The sequence below is a fragment of the Rhincodon typus genome, chromosome 5 (assembly GCF_021869965.1).
Source record: "Rhincodon typus isolate 14 chromosome 5, sRhiTyp1.1, whole genome shotgun sequence".
Classification (NCBI taxonomy): Eukaryota; Metazoa; Chordata; class Chondrichthyes; order Orectolobiformes; family Rhincodontidae; genus Rhincodon; species Rhincodon typus.
Genome location: NC_063336.1, coordinates 67068617 through 67092636, shown reverse-complemented (window position 1 = coordinate 67092636; position 24020 = coordinate 67068617). Strand labels below are relative to the sequence as shown.

The 24020-nt window shown below is 41.9% G+C and overlaps 1 protein-coding gene and 1 long non-coding RNA gene across 3 annotated transcripts in view; one reads left to right on the top strand and one right to left on the bottom strand.

Annotated features, from left to right (window-relative positions):
- LOC109911951 (calcipressin-2-like) overlaps positions 1-24020 on the bottom strand; it is a 336670-nt gene that overhangs the window by 170441 nt on the left and 142209 nt on the right. The gene's annotated exons all lie outside the window — the stretch shown is intronic.
- LOC125483077 lies at positions 5749-17106 on the top strand. The gene is made up of 4 exons (XR_007262069.1): positions 5749-5853; positions 9748-10080; positions 15809-15943; positions 17091-17106. It is a non-coding gene; the product is annotated as an uncharacterized LOC125483077 (long non-coding RNA).

Sequence of the window (24020 nt, the reverse complement as noted above, 5' to 3'; positions counted from 1 at the left end):
ATTTGTTAAGACCCCTTCATCTACAGGCCTCACTATTTTCTTCAACAGTCTGAAAGACGGTGCATACACTGAATAAGGATCCGCTGGACCATCATCCCCAAATTGTGTCAGCTACAGAGGACTTGTGTTTAGAGGACTAGGTGGCAATCCCAGCCCAGTGGCCATCATGGTTAAATATGCACTGACTTTTTTTTATCCCAGTGGCTTCTTGAAAGGGTTCTTGTGCAGTATCTCCTATTCTTGACACAAAGATATCCGGGACACTACTGAAGTCATTTTTCCCCAAGCACAGCTATTCAATTTCTAACCCCATGACAAGGTGAGTCAAGCAGCACAGACGGGGGAATCTTCATCATCGTCGGCTGCAGGGTGTTATTGACTGTATCCAGATTGATGATATGGCACTCTCAAAGCAATCTGCAGAAAACGCTTCCACTTCATCAATGTTCAAATTATATGTGAACAAAGATGTTAAATTTTGGAGATCTATGCCATATATGCTTAGAGCGGCAATGACTGTTACATATAGTACATTGTCTGTAGCACATGCCCTGCCTTCTTTCAAAGTCTTCAGGCCAAACAGGAATGGTAGCTGTGAGGCAATGGCTACACTCTTCAAAAACCACTAACGAAAGCCTTAGAATGACGCAGAATGAAGATACAACGTACTCATGCTTCCACCACGGCCATCATGGAATTAGTCATGGGAATCCTTACGATGAGGTTTTGATGCCTCTTAGAATATAACCCAGAACGGGCACACTGTGCCCATCACGACTGGAGCTGACAAAATGAGAGAACAACAATATTCTGAGAATGAAGATCAGGACATTGACTAGGGACGTTGTACAAGAAAACACAACACAACAATGCATTGGCAAGCTTGAGAGGCTTGAGATAATCTAATTAAACCTGCTTCTGATGCAGTTTTCTTTATGTTAGTTGGGTTCTTATTGAGTCAAATAACTTGGAGTTTATTTACAACACTAACTACTTATTAGGCAACAATATCACAGTCTGGGTTCTGTGTTTCTTCATGTATTGTACATTACACACACTTGACTGATGACTGCATTGACCCCATTACACAATGAGAATGACTGAAGGTGAAGCAGGTACCTTTATATCAGAACTTCACATGTCATGATACCTTAAGTAAATAGGTCTGTCAAGTTTGGAATTGATGTTGTAAGACACCAGTTTCCAGGACAAATAAGCTGGTCTTGGGCTTCATTTAATTGTTTTACATTCCGTTGTTAATCTGCAAAACAGACCCTGCTTAGTACAAAGACATAAGGGCTTCGTTGTTTTGCAGTCTTTGACCTTTTGACCATTCTGATGATGAGTCACTGGCATCAAAATGTTAACTCTGCTTTTCTCACAACAGATACGACCAGACCTGATTGTTTCTCCTGCACTCTCTGCTTCTGTCTTGATCTCTTGTCACACAGTACCATATTATAGTCCAATGGGTTACAGTCCGACACCGGCACTTCCACATCTTGATCTTTTGTGTTGCTGAATTTATATCTCATCATCCATCTGATATGTTTGATATCTTTGGATGATCATAATTTCAACGATCTGCACATTACATGTCCTATCAGCAATTAGGCAAAAAAGCAGCAGTGAGGCAGAGCGCTAACTTTATGTAGTGCTAAGGTTAGGTGGCACTCAAGGCTCTTAAGCAGATCATATGCAACTACTGTGCAGTAAAGTCTGTCATGAAGGCAGCAAGTAGACAGAAATCCTGTAGAATCTCCAATTGACCTTTCCATCGTCAGTAACCCTTCAATATTTCAGACTGCACGTAGACTGCTAAGTAGCCCTGAAATGCTTGGGCATCTATTATGACAACGTTGAATCTTTGAGAGGCAATGCTGTGTTCAGATTTTCTCAACAGACCAATATGCTATGAGGCAGAGTAGCTGTATGAGCTGTCCATTGTCTTTCTCCCAGCCTTAAATGGCACTGCACCTCCATGAAAAACGGATATATTGAGTGAACCTTTCCTTGCAGAGATGTGTAGAATCATCACTGATTTTGTATTCTCAATCACAAGCTAAATGTGGAATGATGTGTGCAGGCCAGAGCCTAACACAATTCCTGCACACTGTGTTTGGCTTCAGTGTTGTCCACATCAAAGTGCAATGCTTTGGCTGCAATCCCCAACATCATGGTTCAAGAACATCTGAGGCTATCTGCAGTCAAGAATCAGCTGCTTGCAAGAGATAAACGATTGACAGTTACTATTTCTTACATTCTTGAAATATCTGAAGAGACTGTCATCTCTCACATGGGTATTACTTGATCAGGTCTGACAGCAAAATTCATACTACGGCAGAGATTTTAACAGTGCGAGTGAGTATCTTTTTACAAAAGCAGAGGGTTATTTATAATGATATTTCACCCATGTGACCTTTGTGCTGTCAGTAAGTTTTCTGCTTCCTCCACCATACATTATGTCTACATGCAGTCTCAGCTTACATACTCAGAAGGAAAATACTGTAAAATTTGAGAGTTAGACACTGGTCCAACTCGTCTTGTATACGTCAAAATGGATAACCAGTATATACATTTCCAAGTATTTCTGTTTATTATCTGTTTGTCCCCCATGACTAGATGGGGTGGACTAATCCTGGTCTGTGATTGGCCCTGTTTGCTTGGAAAACTTTGGCAGTTGTATCTTTTGGCTTGTTGGGACCAGGCCTGGTAAGAGTCTCCCGAACAGATGCAGACTCACCCTCCTCAGCTTGAACTGCACCAGGCTTTTGTAATCAGAGATGGGGAAGGGACAGGGGCCAAGCACTGTGGAGTGTCCTACTAAGATGCTTCTGGGGATCCTTTGTTTGGCTCCTCCTCCCTCTGAGTGCCTGCTAACAACATCCTGTCATCTGAGAGAAAGGGGTATCTGGAAGAGAGATTAAGTTGCCTCATTCCCTTCTGGCCTTGCCATTGATGCTGAGCACCTATGGCTAAAGCAACAGAGTGCACATATCTGGCAGACAGGGAGTGTGCTGGTCCTGGCTTTCTATGTTAGGCACCAACCTCTCCATAGAGGCACATGCATGCAGGAGCACACTACTGATAATGTTGCTGGACTCGTCCATCCTTTAATTGAGCTTGCAGAGTGCCTTTGACAAACCTGCTTGCTGTTCCTGTGCCTCTCTCTGCAATTCTGACACAGTCATTAATGGCCAAGAACAGGCGCCTTGTCTTTTGCATTAGGCACAGTGGGCGTCTGACCTCCAACGATCCTCTGAGTGTCAGAGACCTGGGGTGTTTCTCCTTCAACACGCTGCGGACACGTGTCACTGAATGTGCTCACTAGATTGCACTCCAAAGTCTAATAGTGTATGCACTGAAGTGAAAGTCTCCGAGATGGTGGAGGGGGCAGGTGAAAACCTTGCTGGTGCACCTTCATGAGGGCTCAGTGACTTCCTCCTTAGAAGAGGAGGTGGAACTGAGGGCTTTCAGCGCTGGCTGCTTTATGGATGTTCACTGGGTACCACTCATGCCTGCAGGAGAAGAGAGAGAATTAGTGATCTAAGAGGAATAAAAGCTTGTGGAGATAAAGATGCACAAATAACAGTGCTAATGCAAGTGTTGGACAGCTCAGTGAAGCTTATTGGGTTGGTTGCCTATTGAGGTCTCTCTGTTCCACGTTAGTGGTCATGCTCTCCTCCAGACAAATCCAGAATTTTCCTCTCATAGGGAATTAAGAACTAGATCAAAATTACCCCTTCCCAGTTGGCCTTGGACTTCTTGGCTTGCTTGTGAGCTAGATTTCCTGCACTGAGACAAAGGGTGGCACAGAGTAGAATGGAAGTGGATGAAAGAGCAGTTAGTGGTGATGCAGGAGCAAAAAGGGTAGTTAGATGTGCCCAGTGAACAAGAAGAAAGTGCAGAGGGAAGGGAGATTAATACATTGAGAGGATGATGTGGGTGATAGCTGTCGAGTGGCCATGATGCACCTCTCTCGATTGTGAGAGCTATCATCTATGAGCCTTGGTGAGATGTGGCAGAGTTACAGTTAAACATAAATAATTATGTTCAATCCTCCTTTTGGACAGGTGCTGCTATTTCTTTTAGCTATCTTCATTTGATCTGAAAGACTGTCCAGCAAAATTCTTCAAGCAGTTCAAAACTGGACATCTCTCCCTTATCTCACAGAAACACTGCACACAATGTTATCGCTATTATTAGAAAAAAATAATGTTGGGAATGTAAAAGGAATAAATCTTCCTCCCATACTCATTGCGAACAGACTACATTTCATCCAGTGCCAGGGCTCATGAACCGGAACCTACTTCTCCCACACCAGACTTTAAGCCACAAATTCATGTCTCTAATTTTATCTGTCCAAGCCAAATTGCATGCGGCTCAGGTAGTATTCCAGAGATTATTATTGATGTATGGCACATTCCAAGGATGTCCAGTTTCCAGATAGTCAGTTTTAAGAGTAGTGTATACTGTGGTATGTATACTGACTGTTAACAGGGCCTTTTGAGTTCAGTAATTAAATTGGGAATTTGCCTCTAGCTGTGTATGTGTGGGATACCATGATAAAAAGAAAACACGTCATTAGTGACGGCAGACAGTATGTAACCTGGACCTAAATGTTTAGTTCTCAGACATGTGCTTTTCCACTTCTATATTTTACAGCATAATGTTTAATAAAGACTGTTACGTTTACTAACCAGAGTGCAGACCTGATTTTATTACAAATTGCTTTAAATAAAATACAAGATTCTGGAATTACTAAATGCAGCAGATCAGTGGAATAAAAATCAGGCAGTTTTTAAGATGAGCTTAGTTGGGATTTGGAATCAGGGTGCACAGACATGACTTTTCATCACCATGACAGTGAAACCAAAATTTACCACAATGTGTTAAATAAATCCATTGCATTTCAAATCTAAGAAATAAGATAGAGACTAATAAAAGTTGTCGTTAAGTCTCAACTAAGTACCAAATTTCAGCATAATGAGAACCAACTGGGTATATCTAATTTATTTAAACAATTTTAATCTTAAAATCTTGCAATGGCAAATGAACATCCCTGTGTTTCTGATGATGTGTTCTCCTTGAACTGCTGCAGTCCTGTACTGTTGAGAATTTCAAGATTAAACTGAAAGCTAATCGTGTAAAATAGTATGTACTGAGGCAAAATAGCTTTTCGATACTTTGAGCACATTGAAAGCAAACTAGTTTTTAGATATTGAAGCAAATGTGGGAGGAGGCTGTTTACTATAGAATGGGAAAGGAGACTGTTTTTGAGAGATTAGCTATACTCAGTCTCTAGGGAGTTGGTATCAGAACCACTGCTCTTTTTGATACATGTATATTAATAACCAAGACTTGAGTATACAGGCCATAATTTCAAAATTCGCAGATAACAAAAAACTTGGAAATATTGTAAACTGTGAGGATGATGGTAACATACTTCAAGAGGACATGGACAGGCAAAATAGATGAATATAAGACAGCTAAAATTTAGTGCAGATAAGTATGAAACAATGCATCTAGGAAAAGTGAGGAGAGACAATGGTCTGAATTTTATGGGAGAAGGCGTATGTTGCACCCTCCCAACCAGATTGAGTAAGTTAACTACAAATTGGCAACTACAAGTTTTTAAAAAGCTGCCCTGCAGTGACGTTGTACTATGTGTGGTCTTAACAAGAGGGAGGGAGGAGTTCCTTCACTCAGTGGCAGAAAGTCCTGCCTTTAAGAGCTGCTGGCCCATTCAATTAGTTGGCAGCTCTCAAAGCCCCGAATGCTTAAACAGAGTGATGAATGCTGCTAGGAGTTCCAGGAGGCCCATAAAGAAGACAACATGGAATCAAGAGATAAGTCAGTCACGTCCTTCTGAATGGCATGGGATTAGGCAACCTATGAAAAGGGTGGGTGTTCAAGGAGGCAGAGAAAAGGTGGTAGAATCTTGGGGAAAGACTCCCTGATATGCACAGGGTCTGACCTGAAGGTTTTACTCAACCTTATTCCCGCTCTTTCATCAACTTTGTTGAGAAAAAGGCCTTTCTATTCTCGCCCATTTTCCATTGCTCAGGCCATAAGTGCAGTGAGGCAGCTGAGGTCTTCAATGGCCATTAATTGGCCATTTAAGGACCTCAAAACATCCAAGGGTAAATAAGTTTAGGGCTGCCTTACTCCTCCACACCACACATATAATAGGGGTCTAGCTGGGAATGGGTGGGAAGGTGGTGGACTAGTTATCTATCAAATTTTACATAGCTAGTGTTAAAATGGGTGCGTGATGGAAAGACCAGGGGGTCTGAGTTCACAAAAGCAAAAAGGCAGCAGTATAAATTGGAAATACTTGTCAATCACAATAATTACTTTATAAACAGAGGCATAGAATACAAAGCAAGGAAATTATGCTGAGCTTTTCAAAACCCATGCTGGGGTATTGAATTCAACACTGGTTGCCACATTTTAAGAATGATAATGTCTTTCATAGTTATTCAAAATAATTTTGTAAAGGTTTTGATGGAGTAAATAAAGAGAACCAGTTTCCTGTGGCAGGAGAGATATCATTCCATGACTCTGAAGTCAATGTTATTTTGTTTTTGTTGCTGTAATGAAGAGCTCGTTGTTTACTGCTACAAGGTTAACTGCTGATATTTTTTCATTGGTACTTCGATAAAGCACTGAAACAGTGGCTAGTAGCTTCCTTGGAGCTGCTCAATTTAGGCCCTGCTTAAGTACCTGCTGCACCTTTGGGGAAGTTATAGCTGAGGAGTAGAAACAGATCCTCAAAGTTTCCTGGACATTGGTCTGCGCCTCACACTCTATGAGCTTGTGAGGGGCAGAATGGCTATAAAGATCACATGCGTCCGCATAATCCTGTAAACGTACAAAAATATTTTTCTTATAGTGAAAGTCCTTTGGTGCAATCTCTTGCTTCCAGCTGTGGGAACAATCAGAGCCCAAATACTCACCTCCCTTCCCTCCTGCGTTGAGTCAGCAATGCTGTACTGTGAGTGCTTGTGGAGCAGGCAGACTCCCACTGGCCTCATACTGATCACTTTCCCTCTCTTCGATTCCAGCTACTTCAACAGGGTCAGTGTGGAAGGGCTGGTGATCAATAAATCAGTATAAATGCCCAGACTATAATACTCATCATTTCATGTCCCGAGTAGCATTTGATCATTTTGCAAAAGCAAATTAATTGGCAACTAAGGTGGGAAATACTATAAAAAGGATTTATGCATTTCAATTTCTCTGCACTAACAAAAGAGAACCGTACACTGAAGAAAGAGTTCGATGCTACTGTCTTTGCATTCTTGAGAACTCAGGGAATTTGAGAACATTGACTTTCATTAATTTTCCACATTGGAATCATGCAAATGGAACAAGCTTTTAATATTGTAGACTAAGTAGCATGGTGCCTATTTATTATAAATTGCTTCTAGACTTTGTTGCTGCCTGATACAGTTGCACCATTACATATAAGTACCAGAAATATGACAACCACATAAAAGCCTTGTGGTTTAATTTAGCAGCTGAGGGAACAAAAAGGAAAGCTTAATTTATGTAATGATATATAGCTGTTCAGAATGTCAGTATTTGAAGTGTGTTTAATCCAAATGGCAGGGGGCCTTGCCACAGGCCAGAGAACAAGTGAGAGAGCCGCACTGTTACCATTGGAAAAGACAGCCATATAAACGCAGTCAAGTACTTGAGCGATGAGTGGCCAACCTTACTCTGATCAAGGACCCCAGAAGTGGACATCCAACAGTCCAATTGCTGTTGACCCATCAGAGGCTGTCAGGTTTTTACTGCAGGCAGCCGCTTGCATGCACCCATCAGAGGCCCAGGATCAAATGGTCAGGGTTGAAAGTCTTAGGGGGGAGCCTTTAGGAAGGTGATGGGGAACTATGGTTGGTCAGGGGGGTAACATCAGAGTCAGCCAAGGAGTTCATTTGATTGCAGTCTGGAGGGTGGACATGGTTGATCTTGCAGGTCAAGTGCATCCAATCCAGCAGTTACAAGGAGATCATTTAGGGTGCAGTAGTAACATAAGTCTGGGGTTTACTGGCCAATTTCTCCTGCAATGAGACAAAGGGTATAGTTGCCCTGAGTATGGAGTGAATGCAAGAGTAGTTAGTGTTGTTGATGAGCAGGAGAGTCAATGAGGTGAGTAAGAAGCACTGACAGCAGAAAGGGTTAATAGTTTGGGAGGCTGAAGTGGAAATTATGTACGCAAGAGCGAGAATTGTAATCCAGGAGCTCTGCTGACTGCAGTGGCAGAGTTAGAGTGAGCAATGGTCCTGTGAATGTGAGATAGCAGATCGAAGATGGTGGTACTTACCCTTACAGAGTACAAGGATCAGCAAAATTTTTCCTGCACTGCTGGGCATTTCTTATAACTAGGCAGCTACCTGTCCAGGATAGTGGTATGGTGTCTTGCAGCAACACCTCCAGTTACCTGTCTGTGAATTGGGAAAAGAGCTTTCCTTTGCACTGGGCTGTGTCCTCAGTGATAAATGGTTGAACACCACAGCGTAATGGACAGCTCCTACCTTGCAGCGTCTGAAGTGGTATGCAGCTGGGCTTTAAATGCCGTGCCAGTGGTGTGAACAGCAGAAGATCCTGGGAGTGTTGAGCCCTTCCACCTCTGCAGCTGCATGATTCAACAAGAAAGGTGCCCAAGAGCCTGGTTGCAAAATTAATAAGGTGAAGTACAGAAGATTGTGAAAGTAAAATTGCTCTTAATCGTGGTGGACCAGGCACGGCCACAACTTTTCAACTTAAAATGAAAACATTCCAAACAAGGTAACACAGTGGATTTTGGAAAGACGATATGCAGTTATATTTTCAAGATAATTATGGTGATTTGAGGGGATAGACAAAATGATCTTCAGCTACCTAAAGTGTTACCATTATACTGTCATCTATATGGAAATGGTATGCCATAGTCTTTAAGAAGTATTACTGCACTTTTTGCTAGCCAATTTTTTTTAGCAAGATACAAAAAAAATTTGGTAGGTTTCCATTGTTTCAAACTGGTGGAATTACAAATAACTCCATTGTGGTTCATAAATGGAGAATCAGTATTGGAGGAGCATTGCTATAGTCTCACTGGTTCCTCTAGAGCTGTGAAATAAACTTCTTCATTGTAATGATACTGCATCTTTTAAGCAAAGAGTTTATGAAACTTGTTCATTGATGGCAATCAAGAATAGAACTTGAAGCATGATTGCCATCTTCTAATCTCACTTCAATTTAAAAGTAAAAACATTTAAATTGTAGAAAATTATTAATGTGCTTCATCCTGTTTTTAAATAGTTATAACCCATCCAAATCCAAAGAATAAAACCAATAAGGAGAAAAGTGATTGGAACTACGGCACTCCAGAATTATGAACGAAGAACTTGAAAGCCGAGATCCAGTAATATGAAGGAAGAATTTTAGCATCTGGCATTTGGACAAGTCACAGTTCTTCCTAACAAACATTTTTACAAATAATTTTGCAATTAACATTAGTATGTGCAGGGGAATATCCTTTCAACAGCTGTAGTCTTATTTGATGTCATGAAAATTTCCGACCATATAGTGTGGAAGAGGCCCTGAAATGTTCTAACTTGAGATCATATTTAGAATGGACTCAAGTTATCATCAATGAGCAGGGACCAGTTCATTCTCCATACACTTTAAGAGATGTACGTCATGCAGCTGTACAGTACTTTCCAATGCGCTCCTTATGTTCTTATGCTCCTCTTTCAGATCAAGCTGGGGTCATCTGGTGGTTGATGGCTTTGGCACATTGACAGTTTTCATATGATAAGAATCTGTGGTTCTCCCAACCACAGTACATACGAAGAAATACCCAATCCACCTTGACCCAGAACTTTCAAGTGGCATTGGAACAGTCTAACAGTTGCCAATTGCGGGAAATATTACCCATTTACCAGCCAGTCCCGGAGGCCTCTGTAATAAGAAAGTGGGTAGGCCTTAAACCAGCACAGAGGAAGTGAAGCTACAAATCTCCAAGATGCTAGAGGGCGTGGAACACCCCTTGTGAACAGTCGAGGACAGTATAAGGATTTCAACTGCAAGGTAATTTTAATGAAACTTCTATAGTTTCCTTCAGGTATTACATAACTTTTTTTTTTACGTTTTTTGAAATGTTTCATTTTATTATTATTATTGCCTAATAGGAAATGAAATTGTTTTATCTCTTGTAAACATTTAATTGTATTGTTATTTAATAATTCCAAGTGTAATTAGTTTTTTTTGTGTTTACTACTCAATGTAATTTAATCATTCTCAGTGAACAGATACGGCAGAATGAAGTGAATGTGCAGAGGGAGTAAGGAGGCATTAGAGTAGGCTGGCACCTGGGTGCATTGGTAGCTGGGAAGTTTGACAAGTTGGTAGGGCGTGGGTGGCAGATTAAAATAGACAGGGCAATCTTGACCCTGTTACAAGTGATTCTGGACACAAAACTGACTCTAAGGCAAAATTACCAAGCATACTCAGGAAGGTTACAGATAGTCTGTGCAGAAAAACTGTCACAATGGGAGAATTAGCTAAGGAAATGCCACAGTGGGAATGTCACTTGGCCAATATTTCAGCTAATGCACGGACACCGGTTCAAAACTCACCACAGCAGCTAGTGGGATTTAAATTCAGTTAGTTAATTTTTTAAAATCTGGAATTATAATCTGTTCTCAGTAATGCTGACTGTGAAATCATCATTAGTTGTTGTTTAAACAAAAGTCTAGCTCACGAAAGAAGATTTCACGAAATCTACCATCACTTACCTGGTCTGATCTATATGTGACTCCAGATCCACAATGATGTGGTTGACTTTTAATTGCTGTAAAAGGGTATGGGCATCAAATGCTGACATTGCCAGCAATGCCTACATCCCATTGATGAATAAACAAACAGTAGACGGCACTGACAAGTACTCCATAATTTCACACTTGAAAACGGATTGACATCAAAATCCAGAACTAGATTTTGCTAACCACACCATTTGGCTAAGATTCTGAGGAAGGGTCACCGGACCCGAAACGTTAATTCTGTTTTCTCCTCCACAGATGCTGCCAGACCTGCTGAGCTTTTCCAGCAACTTTGTTTTTGTTCCTGATTTACAGCATCCGCAGTTCTTTTGGTTTCCATTTGGCTAAGGCTTCTTTTCCACATTTCAGTATCTTCTTCATCTAGAAATAATTGTTTCAAAATGAGGGGTCACCAATTTAAAACATTCATTTTGTTCTCATTGAGGCTTGTAAGTCTTTGAAATTCTCTTCCTCAGAAGGTGGTGGAAGCAGAGCCTTTGAATATTTTTAAGGTCAATATTGACAGATTCTCGCTAAGCAAAGTGGTGAAAGATTAAAAGGGTTAGGCAAGAATTTTCAGCAACCAGATCAGCTAAGATGTTATTAAACGACAAAGTAGGTCAAGAGGCCTAATGATCTAATTCTGCTCCTAATTCTTGCAATCCTATGTAGACTGAACACTGCATAGAAACCTCTCAGGACATGACGTGGAGGTGTTAGTGTTGACCTGGGGTGAACAAGGTCAGAAGTAAGTAAAGAGAAGCACACACGCACAGAATTTGTAGGCAGAGAGATCAAAAGATTGTACAAATGGTGTGAGTGGAGTGTCTATAGGCTGAATAGCAAGTCTCTGCAGGTGATCAAAAGTGTCAGATGGTGTATGTAAAGTGTCAACAGCTGATTATCAGTTTCTCCTTGGTGATTCTGCATTGTTGCGTATCTTGAAGGCTGCCTCGGAGGATGCTTATCCACAGATTGGAGGCGGGTGGTGTTCCCACGTGATGGTAGTATCCACAATGATCTGGCATATCTTGCAGAGTTTGCCGTGGCAGGGTTGTGTGGTGTTGCGGTTGATGTTGTCCTGAAAACTGGGTAGGTTGGTGCAAACAATGGTCTGTTTGAGGTGTGGCGGTTGTTTGAAAGCAAGAAATGGAGGCGTAGGGATGATCTTGGCAAGCTGTTAATCGTCATTGATAACACGTTGAAGGCTGCGAAGAGCATGGCGTAGTTTCTCTGCTCCGGGGAAGTACTGGACAACAAAGTATGACAGCATCTCATAAGGACCTCCAATCAACACTATTCACCAGACATATCGATGTTATTTTCTTCTTTTGGACCCATGGCGAGGAATCATTGGAATTACTGCATAGAAATATCAACAAGTTTCATCCTACCATCAGACTTACCATGTTGTACTCTTCAGAATCAGTCTCATTCTTGGACACATGCACCTCCATCAAGGATAGATACTTCAGTACTCACTCTACTGCAAGCATACAGATAACCTAACGATGATGCACTTCTCTAGGTTTCACCCTAAACATGTTAAAGAAGACCCCTACGGACAAGCCCTGCGTCTACAAAGAATCTGCACAGATGAGGAGAAACAAGATGGACACCTAAAAATGCTGAAAGACGCCCTCAAAAGAACAGGATACAATGCTCAATTCATCAATTGCCAGTTCCCTCGTGCCACAGCGATAAACCGCAATGATCTGCTCAGAAGACAGACACAGGACACGACCGATAGAGCACCCTTCATCATCCGGTACTTCTCCAGAGCGGAGAACCTATGCCATGTTCTTCGCAGTCTTTAACATATCTTCGATGACAACAAACATCTCACCAAGATCATCTCCGTGCCTCCACTTCTCGCCTTCAAACAACCACCAAATCTTAAACTGACCATTGTTCAGAGCAAACTACCCAGCCTTCAGGACAACATTGTCCACAACACCACACAACCCTGCCAGAGCAAGCTCTGCAAGACATGTCAGATCTTCGACATGGACACTACCATCACACGTAGGAACACCAACCATCACATACATGGCAGATACTCATGTGACTCAGCCGATGTCATCTACCTCATATGCCGCAGGCAAGGATGCCCCAAAAAATGGTATATTGGTGATACCATGCAGATGTTACAATAACAGATGAATGGACACCGCGCAACAATTGCCAGACAGGAATGTCCCCTCTCAGTTGGAGAACACTTCAGCGGTCAAAGACATTCAGCTTCTGATCTTCAGGTAAGCGTCCTCCAAGGTGGCCTTCAAGATACACAACAACACAGAATCCCTAGCAGAAATTGATAACCAAGGTCCATACCCATGAAGACGGCCTCAACTGTGCTTTTGGGTTTATGTCGTGCTACACATAACCCCACCACACTGTTCTGTATCTGTAAAATCTTCTTGTAAACGCACCATCACTTTGATAACTCATCATGGTCTCTCTACTTTAATTAGCTTGTACAGATTTGGATTACTTGTTACATTGGTTAGACCCTCAGCAGACGATTCTTATACCTATCATGTTATTCTAGACATTTTGTTTGTCTCCAGCACTATCTTATTTTTAATTTTTTGTAATTATCTCTTTGCATCAATTAATCAGATCATAGGTCATCCCTTCACTTGCTATTCAGTTGTTGACACTTTACTCACACCATCTTATATTTTTGATTACCTACTGAGACTCGTTATTCGGCCAAGAGGCACTCCACTCACATCATTTGTACAATCTTTTGATCTCTCTGCCTATAAATTCTGTACCTGTGTGCTTCTCTTCATTTCACCTGACGAAGGAACAGCATTGTGAAAGCTTGTGATTTCAAATAAATCTGTTGGACCCTAACCTGGTGTCGTGTGCCTTCAGACCCTCTCTGGGCAAGCATAGCACAAGATGGAGCAAAGCTCCTTCTACATTGTTCTATCTAATATATCCTGGACACACACAGCATCAGTTAGAAACAGAGTAGACCTCCCTCTAATTTGTCTCATTCAACACACTCTGTGGTGAAACAGCATCAGTAGATACTGTACAACTTCATCTATACTCTCCAATCAAATATCTCCAGGGTCATTTCTAGGGACTAATATTCTCTTCAAGGCCTTACCAGAGACTGAGACCTATGGCAGGTAAAACAACAGGCTGTAAGACCTTCAATTGCTACTCCATCAAGATTTTTCACCATGATTCCAGTGTCTGCTGCCAACTTCATTCAGTTAGTCCTGGGAATTGGAGTAAGCATAAACATATGCCCCATCTCCTGTATTTGCAGCAGGGGGTGAAGAAGAGACAAAGGGACATTAAAAGGGGAGCTTGATAAAGGCCTAAATGCCTGATTTCCTCCTTTTTTGTGCCTTTCCCATGTCATTTGTGACAGGATAACAGAGAAAAAAATCCAAGCCGAGAAAGTCAGCCACTATTTAAGTGAAATTTGTAACTTGAAATGTGTTAACAGGGTTTTAAGATTTACAATTTACCTACAAGTCAGTAATACAGAGCCTTAGATATATCTAAAATGTTAACATATTTTACAATGGCTGCATTTTTTTTTCTACTCATTTGTGGGATGTGGGTATCTCTGGCTGGCCAGCATGTATTTCCCGTCCCTAGTTGCCCTTGAGAAGGTGGTGCTGAGCTGTCTTCCTGAACCGCTGCAGTCCACCTGCTGTGGGTTGACGCAGAATGCCATTAGGGAGGTAATTTTCACCCAGTGACTGTGAAGGAAAAGCGATATATTTCCAAGTCAGGATGATTGGTGACTTGGTGGGGAACTTGAGCATGATGGTCTTCCCACATATCTGTTGCCCTTGTCTTTCTAGATGGAAGTGGTCGTAGGTATGGAAGGTGCTGACTATATTGTTGGCTAGCCTTGTTCACTTGATGAACATGTGATTAATTTTTTTAAAATTAAAAATGGTATCAGTCTTATGATAATATTTAAGAATAACACTGCTGTCATGACAACAAGCTAGGATGTTGTAGCATTATCGTATAATGCTAGGATAATTTACTTCTTTCAAAGGTCGTGGCTAACAAATGTTCTCCAACAAATAGAAAGTTCATATAATCAGCCTGTGTATATGTTCATATTTTTGCCATATCTATACAATAGTTTGAGGGCAAACTGTAGAATTTTAAAAAATGCCTCAATTTGGACACTGAAGCTTTTTTCTATTCATAAACTACTTCAAACTGCACCTTCAAAGTATCAAGCAATTCAGAGCTTACAGCATAAATTCAAGATGATTCTGAAAGCTCAAGGCCTCATTAAAACTGCCCTTGTCATTTTCTGGTAGACAAAGCTACTGATTGGTAATGTTTTTAATCATCTGAATTAATCAATAGAAGTTGAGGTTTGACTTTAACCTTGAGGCCTGAAATGGAACAGAAGGAAAATCACCTCAAATTATAAATTACCAGAAACATCTATTTATCACAGCTGTATGTTTTCTTGTTTATCATTTTAGTGTTTTAAACAGATCTAGTGTCATTGAAATGTGCTATCCATATGAAGGGTGCAATGATGATGAATTCACCGGCAGCCTTCTGAGTAGCAGTTTAATACAGCAATCATAGCTGAGCACCATTTTTCCGTCTGCAGCACTGATCAACTGCCCTGCTCCTGACGTCATTTTCTGAAGCAGAGGGAAAATTGCTTGCTTTTCTGAATGCACTATGAATTATTTATGATAAAACAAAGTCACCAAGGCATAGCAGCAGCTTGACAAAAGTTACTATTCAGCACGCAAAGTTTAACAGTGCTTCAGGGTTAGTCATTTATTGATATTGATGATTCAGGAAGTTAAGCCAGAAGCAAGCTCCCTTTATAACATTCCATTCAAAGTTACATCGGCATACATTCTACTATTGCAATGTACGTATCGTTAATTTAAGTCAACTAATATATGTAGAATATTGGACAAATATATTTTTGAAAACATCAGTTAAATATATTCTTTAATTTCTTTCATTGGAGATAGTTCACAGCAGTTCCACTAGGATGATCCGTGGTGTGGAGAGACGGTCTTATGAGCAAAGGCTAAACAGGTTGGGACTCTACTCACTGGAGTTCAGAAGAATGAGAGGTGATCTCAATGAAGCACAGGCTTGACAGGGTAAGTGCAGAGAGGACATTTCCCCTCACGGGAGAGTCTAGCACCAGAGGACATTGTTTCAGAATAAAGAGGTGCCAATTTAAGATCAAGACAAAGAGGAAATTTTTCGGTCAGAAGGTTGAGAGTCTTTGGTACCCCTTGTCACAGACAGCTGTGGGGCAGAGTCTTTGAGTATATTTAAGACTGAGATGGATGGATTCTTGATCAGTAGGGGAATCGTGGTAAAGGGAAAGGGCAGCAAAGTGGACGTGAGGAAAGTCAGATCAGCCGTTCTCCTATTGACTAGCAGAGCAGACTCGAGGGGCCGAACAGCCTACTCCTGTTCCTATGACTTATGGTCTTATGTCTTCTAAATGAAGATGACATATAGTTAAAAGAATAGGATAAGTGCAAATATTGCAATGTAAACTAGCTTATGCTGTTGTGTTTTTTAATCTGTTAGCTTTTGCAATGAAGTCAAAAGATATTTATCATAATAACAGAGAATACTGGTGAATATAAAAAAAATGAATAAAAACTGCGTTTGCTGTAAATCAGAAACAAAAACAAAGTTGCTGGAAAAGTTCAGCAGGTCTGGCAGCATGTTCTGAGGAAAGGTCACTGGACCCGAAACGTTAACTCTGTTTTTCCCTTCACAGATGCTGCCAGACCTGCTGAGCTTTTCCAGCAACTGGTGAATATAACCCTAATAATGCTCTACAGGCTCAAATCTCTACATAGCAGAGGATGGAATTTGAATTAAAATAATCTGGAATTAAAAAGCTAAAATAATCATTGCCAATAGTCATAAAATTACCATCTGGTTTATGAATGTCCTTTAGGCAAGGAAATCTACTGTGCTTACCTGGTCTGGCATATGTATGACACCAGAGCCACAGCAATATAGTTGATTCTTAAGTGCCCTCTGAAATAGCTTAACAAGCCACTCACCTGTATCAAACCGCTAAAACATCACAAAGGAATAAAAGCAGACAGACCACTGGCACTGACGCAGGCACTGGAAATGACAACTGCAATATCAGCCCTGTCAATCTTGCAAAGTCCTCCCTAATATCTGGGGGGCTAGTGCCAAAATTGGGAGAGCTGTCTCACAGACCAGTCAAGCAATAATCTGACATAGTCATACTCACAGAATCATGCCTTACAGACAATTTTTCAGACATACTATCACCAGCCCTGGGTATGGCTCAGCATACTGCTGGAGAGGCCCAGCAGAGATGGCGGTATTGTGATATACACTGGACAGGGAGTTTTCCTGGATGTCCTCAACATTAACTCCAGACCTCATGGCATCCAGTCCATTGTGGGCATGAAAACCTCCTGCTGAATACCAAGTACCACGTCCACCTCAATTCTTGAATCAGGACTCTGCCATGTTAAATACCATTTGGGTGAAGCACTGAGGGTAGCAAGGATGGGTACCTATCAATATTCACCACCAAGGATGATCCAATAGCACCAATACAGACTGGACTGCTAGACTGGGTCTGTAGCAGGTGCTGAAGGAACCAACAAGAAGCAAAAACATACGTGATCTCATCCTCACCAATCTGCATGCCATATATGTGTCTGCCCATTACAGTATCAGTAAGAATGACCATTCACAGGCCCTGTGAAGCCAAAGGCTCACTATTACATTGAGGATATTCTCCATCATGTTGCGTGGCACTACCATTGTGCTAAATGGGATAGACTTCAAACAGATCTAGCATTGATGAGGTGTTGTGGGCCATCAACAGCGACACAGTCTGCAATCTCATGGCCCAGCATATCTCCTACTCCGTCATTATCATGAAGTGAGGGGATTAGCTGTGGTTGAATGAAGATTGTAGGAAGATATGTCAGGGATAACATCAGCTATACCTAAAAATGAGACTTCAACCTGGTGAAGTTACAATGCAGGGCCACTTGTATGCCAAACAGCGCAAGCAACAAGTGATAGACAGATTTAAGTGATTCCACAACCAAATGAGATCAAACTTCTACAGTCATGTGACCTCCAGTAAAAAACGGTGGTGGACAATTAAACAACTCACTGAAGGAAGAGGGTGCACAAATATCCCTAACTTCGGGGAGCCCAGCACATCAGTGCAAAAGATATAGCTGAAGCATTCTCAGGAATCTTCAACCAGAAGTGCCAAGTGGATGATCCATCTCATCCTCCTCCTGTAGTCCCCAGCATCATAGATGCCCGTCATCAGTCAATTCAATTCACTCCATGTGATATTAAGAAATGGCTCTAGATACTGGATTTAGCAAAGGCTTTGGGTCCTGACAACACTCCAGCAACAGTATTAAAGATTTGTGCTCCAGAACTTGGCCTGCACCTAGCCAAGTTGTTCCAATATGGTCACAACACTAGCATCTACTCAACAATGTGGAACATTGTCCAGGAATATCCTGTCCGCAAAGGCAGGACAAATCCAACCTGGCCAATTACCACCGTCATTAGTGCTATCAAGCAGTACCTGTTCAGCAATAACCTGTTCGCTAAAACCCAGTTTGGGTTCTGCCAGGGTCACTCAGCTCCTTATGTTATTGCAGTCTTGGTTCAAACTTGGTTAAAAATGTTAAATTCCAGTGGTGAGGTGACCGTGACTGCCCTTGACCAAGCATGGCACTGCGAACACCCAGCAAGAGTCAACAGGAACTGGAAACGAAATTCTCTGATGGCTGGCATCATACTAAGCACAGAGGAAGATGGCTGTGACTGCTAAAGGTCAGTCATCTCAGCTCCAGGACATCTCTGCAGGAGTTCCTCAGGGTAGTGTCCTAAGCCCAACTATCTTTAGCTGCTTCATCAATGATCCTCCCTCTATCATAAGATCAGAAGAGGAGATGTTTGCTGATGATTGCACAATGTCCAGCACTATTCGCGACTCCTCAGATGCTGAAGCAGTCCACTTCCAAATGCAGCAAAACCTGGGCAATATCCAGTTTTGGAATGATATTGTTGCAATTAATATTCATGTCATCCAAGTGCCAGGCAATAAGGAACTCCAACAGCAGAGAGTCTAATAATCACCACTTGACATTCAAGAGCATTGCCATCACTGAATCCCCCATTATCAATATCCTGGAATTTACCATCAACCAGAAACTTACATGGACTAACCATATAAATGCTGTGGACAGATGGGTCAGAGGTTAAGAATCATGCAGAACGTAACTCAACTCTTGACAGCATCCAGGACGAAGCAGCCCCTTGATTGGCACCACATTCACAAATATTTACCCCCTCCACCACCGAGGCACATTAGCAGTGGTGTGCGCTATCTACAAGATGGACTACAAAAATTCACCAAGGCTCCTTAGGCAGCACCTTCCAAAGCAGTGGTCACTACCATCTAGGAGGACAAGGGGAGCTGATCCATGGGAACACCACCATCAACAAGTTAATCAACAAGCCAATCACTACACTGACCTGCCTAAATCAGTATTCTATCACTGTCGCTGATTAGAATTCAGGAACTTACTTCCTCACAGTTTTGGGGGTGTACCTAAACCAAATGGACTGCCCCAGTTCAAAAAGGCAGCTCAACAGTACTTTCTCAAAGGCTCTAACGTTTTGGAGTAGATCTGTAGCTCGGGTTGTGGGTGTTGAGGTTGGTTGGCTTGCCGAGCTGGTTTGCTGTTTTGCAGATGTTTCATTACCATGCTGGGTAACATCCTCAGTGCAGCCTCCAATGAAGTGTCGGTGTGTTTTCCCGCCTGGTTTATAAACTCTGGAGTCCGTTGAGCTGGATTGCCTCCCTTCCGGTTTTCCTTCGTGGTGGAATGTATATGGGGTCGAGTTCAATATGTTTATTAAAAGCATGCTTCGTGGAGTGCCATGCTTCCAGGAATTCTTGTGCTTGTCTCTGCCAAGCTTGTCCCAGGATCTTGGTGTTGTCCCAGTCGAAGTCATGGTTCTCCTTGTCCATGTGGATTCAGACGGGTGAGTATTGGTCGTGTCTTTTTGTAGCCAGTTGGTGTTCATGTACCCTTGTTGTTAGTTTCCTTCCTGTTTCTTTTCAGTGTTTCTCACAGTCTTTGCAGGGGATTTTGTAGATGACATTGGTCCTGTCCATGGCGGGGAGTGGGTCTTTAGTTCAGGTGAGCAGTTGTCGTAGGGTTGACGTGGGCTTGTGTGCCACTCTGATGCCCAGCGGTCGTAGGAGTCTTGTGGTGAGTTCCGACGTGTTCCTAATGTAGGAAGCATGCTATTAATAAACACATTGAACTCGACCCCATATACATTCCACTATGAAGGAAAACCGGAAGTGAGGCAATCCATCTCAACAGACCCCAGAGTTTAAAAACCAGGCGGGAAAACACACCGATGCTTCATCGGAGGCTGCACTGAGGATGTTACCAAGCACGGTAACGAAACGTCTGCAAAACAACAAACCAGCTCGGTGAGCCAACCAACCTCAATTTTCAAAGGCTGTTAGGGATGGGCCATAAACACAGGCCCAGCCATCAAAGCCCACACAACTTGAATAACATTTTTAAAAACAGCAAATGTTCATTAAGTGAAACTAAGATAATTGCAAGCAAAGTTGGAAACATCAGTGAATTAGTGAGAATTTGTGTTAATGAATGAAGAACAATAAAAATAAAATCAAAGGACTGAGGTTACTGATTTCTTAACGAGTATTTCAGAATTTTGAGCTCCAAAGCAACGGTCTGACCTGGACTGTGACTTTATTAAAACTGGTTGCAACATGCGAGCCCCCAGTTAGATGTCGCATCATTACTGCAAGCCAGTAGAAACAAAGGTACACATTGTATTTCTAGCCCAAACATCCCCCTATACATGCAGAATAACGCACACATAATTTTGGTACTCTTGCCTGTTACTACGTCTGACTTCAGTAGATTTTTTGCCATCCCTACTATGGATGGGCAATAACTACTGGCCCTGCCAACAAAGCCAACATGCCCTTGATGAATATTCTGAGTGTGCCATAACATCAGTCTTTTGCTGGACCACTCTCCATTCCTTCAAATGTCCACTCAAGTACTGGATTTGCTTCATCTCTTTCTAAATCATTTGAGGTATTTTACAGCTGCCTTAAACTTTCCATTTGACTATGGATAATGTGTAGATGACGTACAGTGTTGAACTTCTTATCCTTTATGAAGCAGTTGAATTCTCACCCTGTAATAAGCAAAAATCGCCCTCTGTTCAATGTTGGGAATGCTGAAACTGCTGATGTGTACTTTCAGGCATTCAGCAATCTCAATGGTAGGCAATGAGGTGACCTTATCCACCTGCTAGCCATCACAATAATAGTCTTTGGTGGCAAAATATCAATTCCTGCAAGAGTGAAGAGCTTTCATCCCAGCTTCATTCATGGTCTATCAAGGACTCTAACTTGCTCAGCTTGATATATCACATACATTACAAACACTAAACTAGCTGATGTGGTGCCTGATTTTGTTGCTCATATTTAGCTAGTTAAGCACTTCTCTTGCCTTCCTCAGACTTGGTGCAATTCCTTGGTGGCTTGCATGGGATGCAGTTTCATTCCTATTGGAGAATGACAGTATTTCTTTTATACAATATGCTATCTCAGGCCACCAATTCCTCTCTGTATACCCAATATGCAGCTAAATCTACAGGTGCGTCCTTGATGCTTTTAGGCCATCATTTTACCACTAGCTCCTGCAATATTTGCAGTGGTGCCGAACATCAGCCCCTACGAAGAGACAATCCTGGTCCTGCAGGGCTGCAGAGACATCCATGGTTTTTGAACCAAACAAGCACCATTCTGCATTCTACTGTGACTCTCACATGAACCGCACTGTCAGCGTCATTCATTGCACACGATTTCTAACCAATGGGCTGTGATGCCTTCTTTCCCTGGGGCTTGCAGGTGCCAGTAGAACGTCCACCACCACAGCAGAGAAAAAGCTTGTGCACCGAGGTCTCAGAGGAAGCATCGGTAAGTCTGCCTCCTGTACACCCACCAGCTCAGATATAAACTCCTCAGTGGGAACGTTAGCATTAGTAAGTTCGCGAATATAATCTGGCGAGCACCTCATTGCAACAGCTCCATAACTGGTCAAGAAAGGAATGCCCCAGGCCGCTGGCACTCAGAAGACTGCCAGATCCTGCTCCACCCCAGGCAGCAGAATATCCCGTGGCTTCAGCAATCTTCATCCATCTGTACAGGGAGGAGCGGGAGTGGCAGACAGGTATTTGGGAAGCAATGGCCCTCATTGTCCAGAGGCTATAGCAGCACAGCAATTCAAGCAATGTCTGGCTACCTTCATATATAGGTAGGAGCGTGACAGGTCTAGCACCCTCAAGGTCTGCTGGAGAGACACATACCTACACTCCATCGCCCCAACCATTTGTCCTCAGGACTCAAGCCATAGCAACAATGGCAGAGGGAACCTGACAAGCATCCATCCCCCTGCTGCATTGAAAGTAGTTGGAGACAGAAATGGAGACAGGTCTTTTTCCCCTTTATCACCTGGCAGCCTATTGTTCTATTTCCTGATTCTGTCACACTGTCACTATTGCAATGTAGAAGACTGTGGCAGCCAATTCATAGATAATGTGGTAGTAGAAACAACAATGGGAGAAATAATCAGTTCGACCGATGTGGTTGAGGAATAAACAACACTGGGAGAGCTTTTCTGTTCCTCTTTGAATAGTGCCAGGCGAGCTTTTATGTTTAAAAGAAAGCCTTGGTTTAATCTTCCATCCAATTGATGGCAACTCCAACTCCTTCAGTGAAGCATTCTTTCAGTCCTATCCTAAAGTCTCAGATCAAGATGGAGTTTGAACGATCAACATTCTGTTTCAGGAAAGCATCCTACAATTGAGCCAAGACTGCCACCTACATTTATTTGTCTCATGAAGTAATGAGCCGTAGGTTAATAGTGACATTTCCCTTTACACTTGTTAGTAATTATTGTAGCTTATACATATTTTGAACAGGAAAACACCGCAGCAACAAAAAACTGATGCTTTCCTGCAAAATTTACCTGCACCATATTTATGATGTACAGTCCTCTTGTGAACAAAACTATTCAATCATTGCGGAGGACTTTCTCACACATCACACAGAATAAATTACTTGGAACTTCGCACATGAACTAAATAAACATTTTTGTCATTTCCTGATCTTTCAATCTTGAAATCGAATCTGTTTGCAAGTTACTTTATTTGCAAACTGTTGAACCTCTTCACCTCAGGAATTGGCATTTGGATCCAGTCAAACTGATCAAATGAAATCTTATTTCTCTGCTGGGTAGAAGCTTCCAATGCACACTGATTTAGGCTTATGGAAAAAAAGTACCGATTCTTTGGGCTAGACCTGGTGACCTCACTTGAAGAAGACAGGACAGCTTGTTTGAATACATTGTGCATTTTTGGTGTTTTTTTGAAGGTTGAAGTTAAAAGGCTCTTTAAATGGACTGCTACAGCATAGCCAGAAAAAGTGAATTTGATTCTGCAACTTTCTGACATTTGGGGCAAGTGTCCACTTGCCAGTGCTTATATTTTTTGACATAAATAAGCAGATATTCTTTTTATGACCAGTCCCAGGGCTATTGGTTCGCAAAATTTCATTTGATTTGTTGTTGTCACATGCACCTGAGTACAGTGAACAGTTTTGTTTTGCAAGCAGTACAGGCAGATCATAACATACAAGGACATACCGTTCATAGGGTGTTTTGACAGAGTGAGGCATACAGGGTTATGGCTGTTCATGAAGTGCACAAAAGCAAGATCAATATTAGATTTGGAATTACAGAGTCAGTCTAATAACAGCAGGGAAGAAGCTGTTCTTGAACCCGTTGGTACATGTGTTCAAGCTTCTGTTACCTTCTGCCTGACGGAAGAGGTTGAAAGAGAGTATTACTGGGGTGGGAAGGGTCTTTGATGACGGTGGCAGCCTTTCTGCGGCAACGAGAAGTGTAAATGGAGTCCATGGATGGGAGGTTGGCTTTCGTGATGGTCTGTTCAATTGCTGGACTCACAGGATTGTTAAGTCAAGTAAAATCTTGTTAGAAAGGATAATCTTGTGTACATTAGTTGACTTAAAAATTCAAATAGCGTCTGTAAATTAAAAACATCTAA